This window comes from Berghia stephanieae, chromosome 2 (assembly GCF_034508935.2).
Source record: "Berghia stephanieae isolate SIO BIC M18660-M18661 chromosome 2, UCSD_Bste_1.3, whole genome shotgun sequence".
In the NCBI taxonomy this organism is placed as follows: domain Eukaryota; kingdom Metazoa; phylum Mollusca; class Gastropoda; order Nudibranchia; family Aeolidiidae; genus Berghia; species Berghia stephanieae.
Genome location: NC_088361.1, coordinates 18,335,839 through 18,343,338, shown reverse-complemented (window position 1 = coordinate 18,343,338; position 7,500 = coordinate 18,335,839).

Here is a 7,500-nt window from a genome sequence, read left to right as displayed (position 1 = left end):
GAGGAGGAGGAGGAGGAATTTGTTGATTGAAATGACGACTGGACAGGCAGGAGGGAGACCAGGGCTATGACAAAGATACTCCTCTTGTTGGAGTCAGAGGTTGATTATTGTACCAGGATGTGTGGAAAAAATGTACCATTCGTCTCTGTCAAGGTGCACAGGTTGGCAGGTCTGACAGACGAATGCACTGATGGGCTTGTTTTAACATTGCGGCCTCCCATAGTGGGCAGGGTGGGTGGCACTTACCGTATCTTTTATCCTCTTATAGTTCCTGACCTCCCATAGCAGACAGGGTGGCTTTCACTGTGTCTTCTATCCCCTATAGTCCCTGACCTCCCCATAGTGGGCAGGGTGGCACTTACCGTATCTTTTATCCTCTTATAGTTCCTGACCTCCCATAGCGGACAGGGTGGCTTTTACTGTGTCTTCTATCCCTTATAGTTCCTGACCTCCCCATAGTGGGCAGGGTGGCACTTACTGTATCTTCTATCCCCTTATATTGTTGTCCCCCCCCCCCCCCCTTGCTTTTCAACAGGCTTTCTGTCTTTGTCATGGAACGAGATTATACTTGGTTTTGTCATGGGCCTGGTCGGATACCTTTTCTGGGAGGGAAACAGTCAAATGTATAGTTAGGGTTTTGGGAGATGATTTTAATTTCCTTGTAAATCATCTCTCTGTTATGTACTATTCTTTTTCATCTTTAACATATTTGTAGTCAATTGAGTGTATTCCTCTTAGTGAGATATTGTGCTGGTGAATGGATGAGACTTTTCGGTGATCTCAAACTAAGTTCATTGATAGTGTGCTTTTGGAATCTACATCTGTTCCCTGTTTGAACCGATTCCCCATTGTCTTACTTTTACCTCAAGTCCTTTTGATTGTACATCTAGAATGTTTTTACTATTCAATTTTCTTCCTTTTTACTGACGCTGATATGACCTAAATGTGCTGCAAGCGCCGTAAAACCCCTGAAAACAAAAACAAACAAATAACATTGTTAAAATTGATATGACAGCATAACGTATTGCCATCACAAAATGAGCCCATAATAATTTGAGTTATCAGACCTACAAACAGCTACACGATGTACCTATTTGGTTCACTGACCAGTTAACTGTCTTACGATGTAAAAATTCGTATTTAGAAATTTGGCCAGAAAACTCGTCCTTCAAATTAAAATCGATCGATTTATACGACCCTCATTTTTGATTTTTCAAAAATGTGACCCGTCGTCTCAAAACGGTATTATGTCGGAACGAGTCAAATGCTTAAAAGCCGAATTAAATGTTAAACTGGTCAAAAATTTTAATTGTTGGCATTAGTACCCTAAAATATGGTATCCATTCTCCTTAATAAAACATATAAACTCAACACAAATCTGATAATTCTGGCTATAAATTCAATTTTCAACATCTTAACCATCCCGACTTAATACCGTTTTGAGAAGAAGGGTCACAAAAGATATCTCAAAATTGGGACTTTGCAAAAGTCTTCCTTCACTCCAAGATTTGAGAGTTTTTGCCAACACGATGGCCGTTTAAATCGATCGATATTTGAAGGACGACTTTTCTGGCCAAATGTTTAAATACGAGTTACTTTCCAGGGTACGACAGTAAACAGGTTAACTCACTCAATCCTAGAGATTTTTGCTGCTTTTCAAAATTGGAAAAAAAAATGTATTAAAAATGAACATGTACATAGATAGTTTTATTCAACTATCCTTAACATGTAAAAACTACAAACATTAGCATTGATACCACGCCTCATAAAAATGTAATAAATAGGCATGGGGTAAAAGTAATCCGGGTAAACTACGGATATAGTCGGTGTTAGGGTTGAGTGAGTTAAAGCACCTCTCACTCATCATCCGGGCAAGTGAAGCCGTCCGTGTACAAACCATAACATATCATAAAGTGACCATAACATTCCACTTGCTGGCTTTGTTTTACAACACAATAAAACGCTTTATGATTTTAGTGTGTTGTCGTTCGAGGCTATAAACATGCCATGGTTATAGTCAGATATTGATGCTATGCGCTTAGATAAAATACTCGTATTATCCGCCAGCCGGAAATAACATACACTGGGTGGGGATCTGGAAATAAATTTAGGTGATCTCAAACTAAGTACACTGATAGGGTGCTCTTGGAATCTACATCTGTTCCCTATTTGAACCATTCCCCTTTGTCTTACTTTTTCCTCAAGTCCTTTTAATTGTACATCTAGAATGTTTTTACATCATTTTTACCGGCGCTGATATGACCTAAATGTGTCGCAAGCGCCGTAAAACCCTTAAAAACAAACAACAATCTCTCTCTCTCTCTCTCTCTCTCTCTCTCTCTCTCTCTCTCTCTATATATATATATATATATATATATATATATATATATATATATATATATATATATATATATATATATATATATATATATATATATATATATATATATCTTATTTTAAAATATTTCTTGTTGTGTGTGTTTCGGGGGTGAGGTATTTTTATTCTTTGACATGCATGAAGCGTGCGTGTCCATTCATCTTACCGTCAGTCCGCTATGAAATAGTAATAATATTTTTAATTCTTCATCCTTTCATTTAAAAAGTTGCTTTGCCATGTTTATTTTGTCATCCATATTAGCTTTCCATTCGCTGTGTGTGTGTGTGTGTGTTTGTGTGTGTGTGTGTGTGTGTGTGTGTGTGTGTGTGTAACATTAGGAGTGATGGGCGTGTACAAAATCTGTATCGCTATCACTATCACCTGGCCACGATTTCATTCACTTACGCCATTTTGTTTTTGTGTCTTTTCTATTGTTTATTTGGTTTGTATTTGTTTTTTGTTTTTGTTTTTAGGTTGTGTTTTATTTGTTGTAGATATATATATATATATATATATATATATATATATATATATATATATATATATATATATATATATTGTTTGTTCATTTGTGTTTTCTTTTCCCATTGTGATTTGCTTTTTCTTTCTTCTTCTTTCTTTCTTTTCTTTCTTTCTTTCTTTCTTTTTCGTTCTATCTTTTTCTTTCTTTCTTTCTTTCTTTCTTTCTTTCTTTATTATTATGATTATTATTATTATTATTATTATTATTATTATTTATTATTATTATTATTATTATTATTATTATTATTATTATTATTATTATTATTATTATTATTATTATTATTATATTATTATTATAATTATTATTATTTTTAGTATTATTATTATTATTATTATTATTATTATTATTATTATTATTATTATTATTATTATTATTATTATTACCATGCTTAATGTTTCTGTGTGATATAATTATCACCGCTAATACCCTTGCTATACATATCTACTAATACGATTATCACAGTGAGTGCTGGAAACAAATTGTGTATCTATAGAATATTTTGATAGTTGTAATTTTGAATTTGATTGTAAATATTTGTGTGAAAAAATATTATTTGATGTATTATATCCCATAATCCCTCGGTCAAGAGCTATACAATAACAAAGGAAGGACCATTTGGGGGAAAATACGTTATAAAATTATATATGATTTTATTTTTGTTGTGTCTTGATTCGTTACATTTAGTCAACTGATGAATGGAGAGAAAACAATGTGTGTGTATGTGTGTGTGTGTGTGCGCGCGCGCGCGCCACTGTATGTGGGTATATCGTGTATTTGTGTGTGTGTGTGCTCGAGCGCGCGCGCGTGTGTGTGTGTGTGTGCGTGTGTGTGTGTGTCATTTTATTAGTTACAACACAAAAAGATGAATTTCATTGCAATTTGCTTCCTCGAGCTTGTCCCCACTCATTAATTCTATCGGTAAATTTGCTTTGCTGAAATAGAAGTTTGACCAAATTTTATTTTTGAAATATTGATATAGCAACTATAACACATATAGTCGTATATTCTATCATATAATAGTTATATCAAGTGTGGAGGTTTTTGATTGGATTAAGTTTGAAAGTTTTGTTTTATGCAATTTGATTGGTTGAACACTTTTTACAGAATGACAATACTTGAATAAAACTGATATAGTTTGAAAATTACTCTGCCTTCTTTTGCCTCTTTTTAAATTAATTAATCTATCAACCAATTAATTAATTAATTATTTGGATTTCAGCCATTTTCATTCTTTGGATACTGGGTGGGAATCCTGACCTCCCATAGTGGTCAGGGAGGTACATACTGTGTCTTCTATCCCCCTATGTCTGTTTTCCAACATGCTTTCTGACTTTGTCTTGGACTGAGATTACTTTGTTTTGTCCTGGCCTTGGCCAGATACCAATGCCCGTTTCCTGTCGTTTCTGATATTGCGTAGCACCCTATTATTTTATGATCTTATTACACCTCAATTTAAAGCTGGGCCCGGTCACCACAAGAGACCCTCAAGACCCTTGACGTAAATATCCTATTCCTGGATCGTAAACTGAAGTGACGCGAGCCCCCCTCGTCATTGACCTGCTATGGCTCAAATAAAGTACAGACATGTCAGGGTCGTGTCACGTGATATCCAGTGTTTAATACTTGGCACAGTGTGTTATATTTTCACATTTCAGAAAGGGGCAAGTAAGACGGCTTAAAAATTATAGATTGAATGAATTCACTAGGGTCTTTGTTATTGTATTTTTTGCCATTCGCGTTTATGGGTAATTATCACTAAACTGTATTAACAAAACCAAAAATCATTCTAACTCGACATGGGATCGAACTTCAGACGCACTACTCATTACACTTACGAAAGTGAGTGGAGCAGGCACTTATGTTGCAGTAAGGTCGCGGGTTCGAGCCCCCATCCCCGGGAAGTTAAAAAAAAAATCTCTATTGTTTTCTGGTACTTTTATATTCACTTCATTTCTTGTTATTGTCGTCACGCTACACCACAAAGGCTCTCAATAGTTGGGACAATTTTCATAAAATAATTGAGCTTTTATATGCGCAATATCCACTAAATGTGCTCAAAGCGCTTTACAAGGGGTCCCTGGTCAATAGCAACATTTAACATATAGGACTGGACATGACGCCTGTTAGGAGATATTCCAATTTTTCGGACAAAGACAACGCTGTTAACGGCCAGGTACTCATTTTACACCTGAGTACGGTGAGAGAATGTGAGTAAAGAGCCTTTTCCAAGGACTCAACCATGCGCCGAGCACGAGGCTCGAGCCCAAGACCTTCCGATCCGAAAGCGAGTGTCATACCACTAGACCACATAGCCGCACAATACCTATATTCTCACAAGGGTGTGCGTTTTACGCTGTGATTCCTTAATTTGACCACTACCTCGATAGAGTATTAATTTGTAACCAAAATATACATTAGCATAAATTAATATAACCGAGGACAGTGTGGCTCAGCTGTTATTGTCCTTGCTTCATGCCCGAACCGTATCAAGTTCAAATACCCACTGCGTTGTGTGGTCTTGAGCCCTAGCTCAGTTTGCGGCGCTGCACTGCGGCTAACGCCTGGGTTATTCCAGGCTTCTCTTGGAAAAGACCCTAAAGACAAATTTCACGTATGGGATGAATAAAGGGAATGTAATTTATTACTTTATTTATTATATAAGACTATCGTAACACAAGTGCGGCTATGTGGTCTAGTGGTATGACACTCGCTTCGGATGGGAAGGTCCTGGGTTTGAGCCTCGTTCAAGCGCGTTAGCACTGGACCACGAAGTCGTGTTGTATTAAAATCAGGCAATCTAATCTAAAGCGTCGTGGGGAGTGAGTACTCCACGCACGACAGGTTGTGTTATAGTATAGTATAGTGAGTACTCTATGTGACTATAGGCTATATCGACAAGGGACAGGTGGTCCATTCATTATTGATGGCCGAGTCATCACTAGGAGGTCCTGGTTTGATTGCCTTGCGTGATTAAGCACGTGTGTTTGTGCGTGAGTAGTATTGTGTATGTAGTATATGTGTGAATATGTGATTCTGTGTGTTTGTGTGTGTCCGTGTGTGTGTGTGTGTTGGTTGTAATATTATAAGTGAATAAGTGAGTAGGAGAAATAGAAAATGTGGAAGTACAATGTAGTTCGTAGGAGTAAGAGAGAGAAAGAAGGAGAGAGAAGGAGGGGGAAAGAGAGGGGTAGAGAGGGGGAGAGAGAGTGGGGGGGGGATAGAAAAGAGAATGGGAGAGAGAGTGGGGGGGGTCAGAAAAGGGAATGTGTGTGTGTGTGTGTGTGTGAGAGAGAGAGAGAGAGAGAGAGAGAGAGAGAGAGAGAGAGAGAGAGTGGTTGGGTGAGATTTAGACCTATTGATTGACAGACAGTAAGACAGACTTAAGAGAGTAAGCTTATGCAAGAAATTTGCACAGGAGTTTTGATAAAAACATGATCATAAAACACGGTAAATATTAGAAAGAACCATGGGGGTAGCTGCAGGAGATTGCATTTATTCTCGGTTGTGTCCACAAAACACGGTCGTTGCAACTCAGGGGATACGTATAAAACTCAGCGGATATCAGCAACAGATTGATGCTATTTTTGGTTCTTATACATAAAATGCGGTCATTTATCAAAGCACTTTTATGTAATAAGAGGCGGGGTTTGATAGTAATATTCGAGAAAATTCTTGTTGTTTTTAATATACAAGTTGTGTATGATTCGCTCTTACTTGAAAGAGGCAGGTTTTGAATATTAATTTGGGATGTCAAAAATCAGTAGGAGTGGCCAAAAAGAATTGTGGGATAGTTTACGATAGGGTTCAAAACAGAGTGTTTCTATTCTACATGTCATTCTTTTATTCTTTTCGACTCGACTATGAGCTGCACATGTTAACTTTTGTGCTCACCATCATTGATTGAATTTTAGGGACTTAGAAAATATTCCACCCATATTGAAAATGGTTACATAGGCAAAATGAATTTACATTTGGATTGATTTTACGGATTTGGAATTTATGAAACTGATTGAACTATGACCATGCTATTTGATTTTGATTTGGGATTTATCATAACAAATAAAGCAGTAAGAAATGAAACTTGGAATCTGGACTTTTATTTGGATGTCTTGATGTTGTACATTCAATTATCATCATCGGCCCTTGAACTCTTTCGTCATTATTAACATCTACAACACGACGTAAAGGAATATCATTACCATCTATCAAAAAACCACTATACGATCATAAGCCATTACATAATATGTGTGCAACTACGCCACAAGAAGATTGGACTTTTGATAACGCATAGACATTATTATTATCATTATTATTATTATTATTATTATTATTATTATTATTATTATTATTATTATTATTATTATTATTATTATTATTATTATTTGTATTATTATTATTATCATTTTTATTATTATTATTATTATTATTATTATTATTATTATTATTATTATTATCATTATTATTATAATTACCTTTGATAGTATTAGAAGTAGTAGTAGTAGTAGTAGTAGTAGTAGTAGTAGTAGTAGTAGTAGTAGTAGTAGTAGTAGTAGTAGGAGTAGTAGTTGTAGTTGTTGTTGTTGTTGTTGTTGTTGTTGTT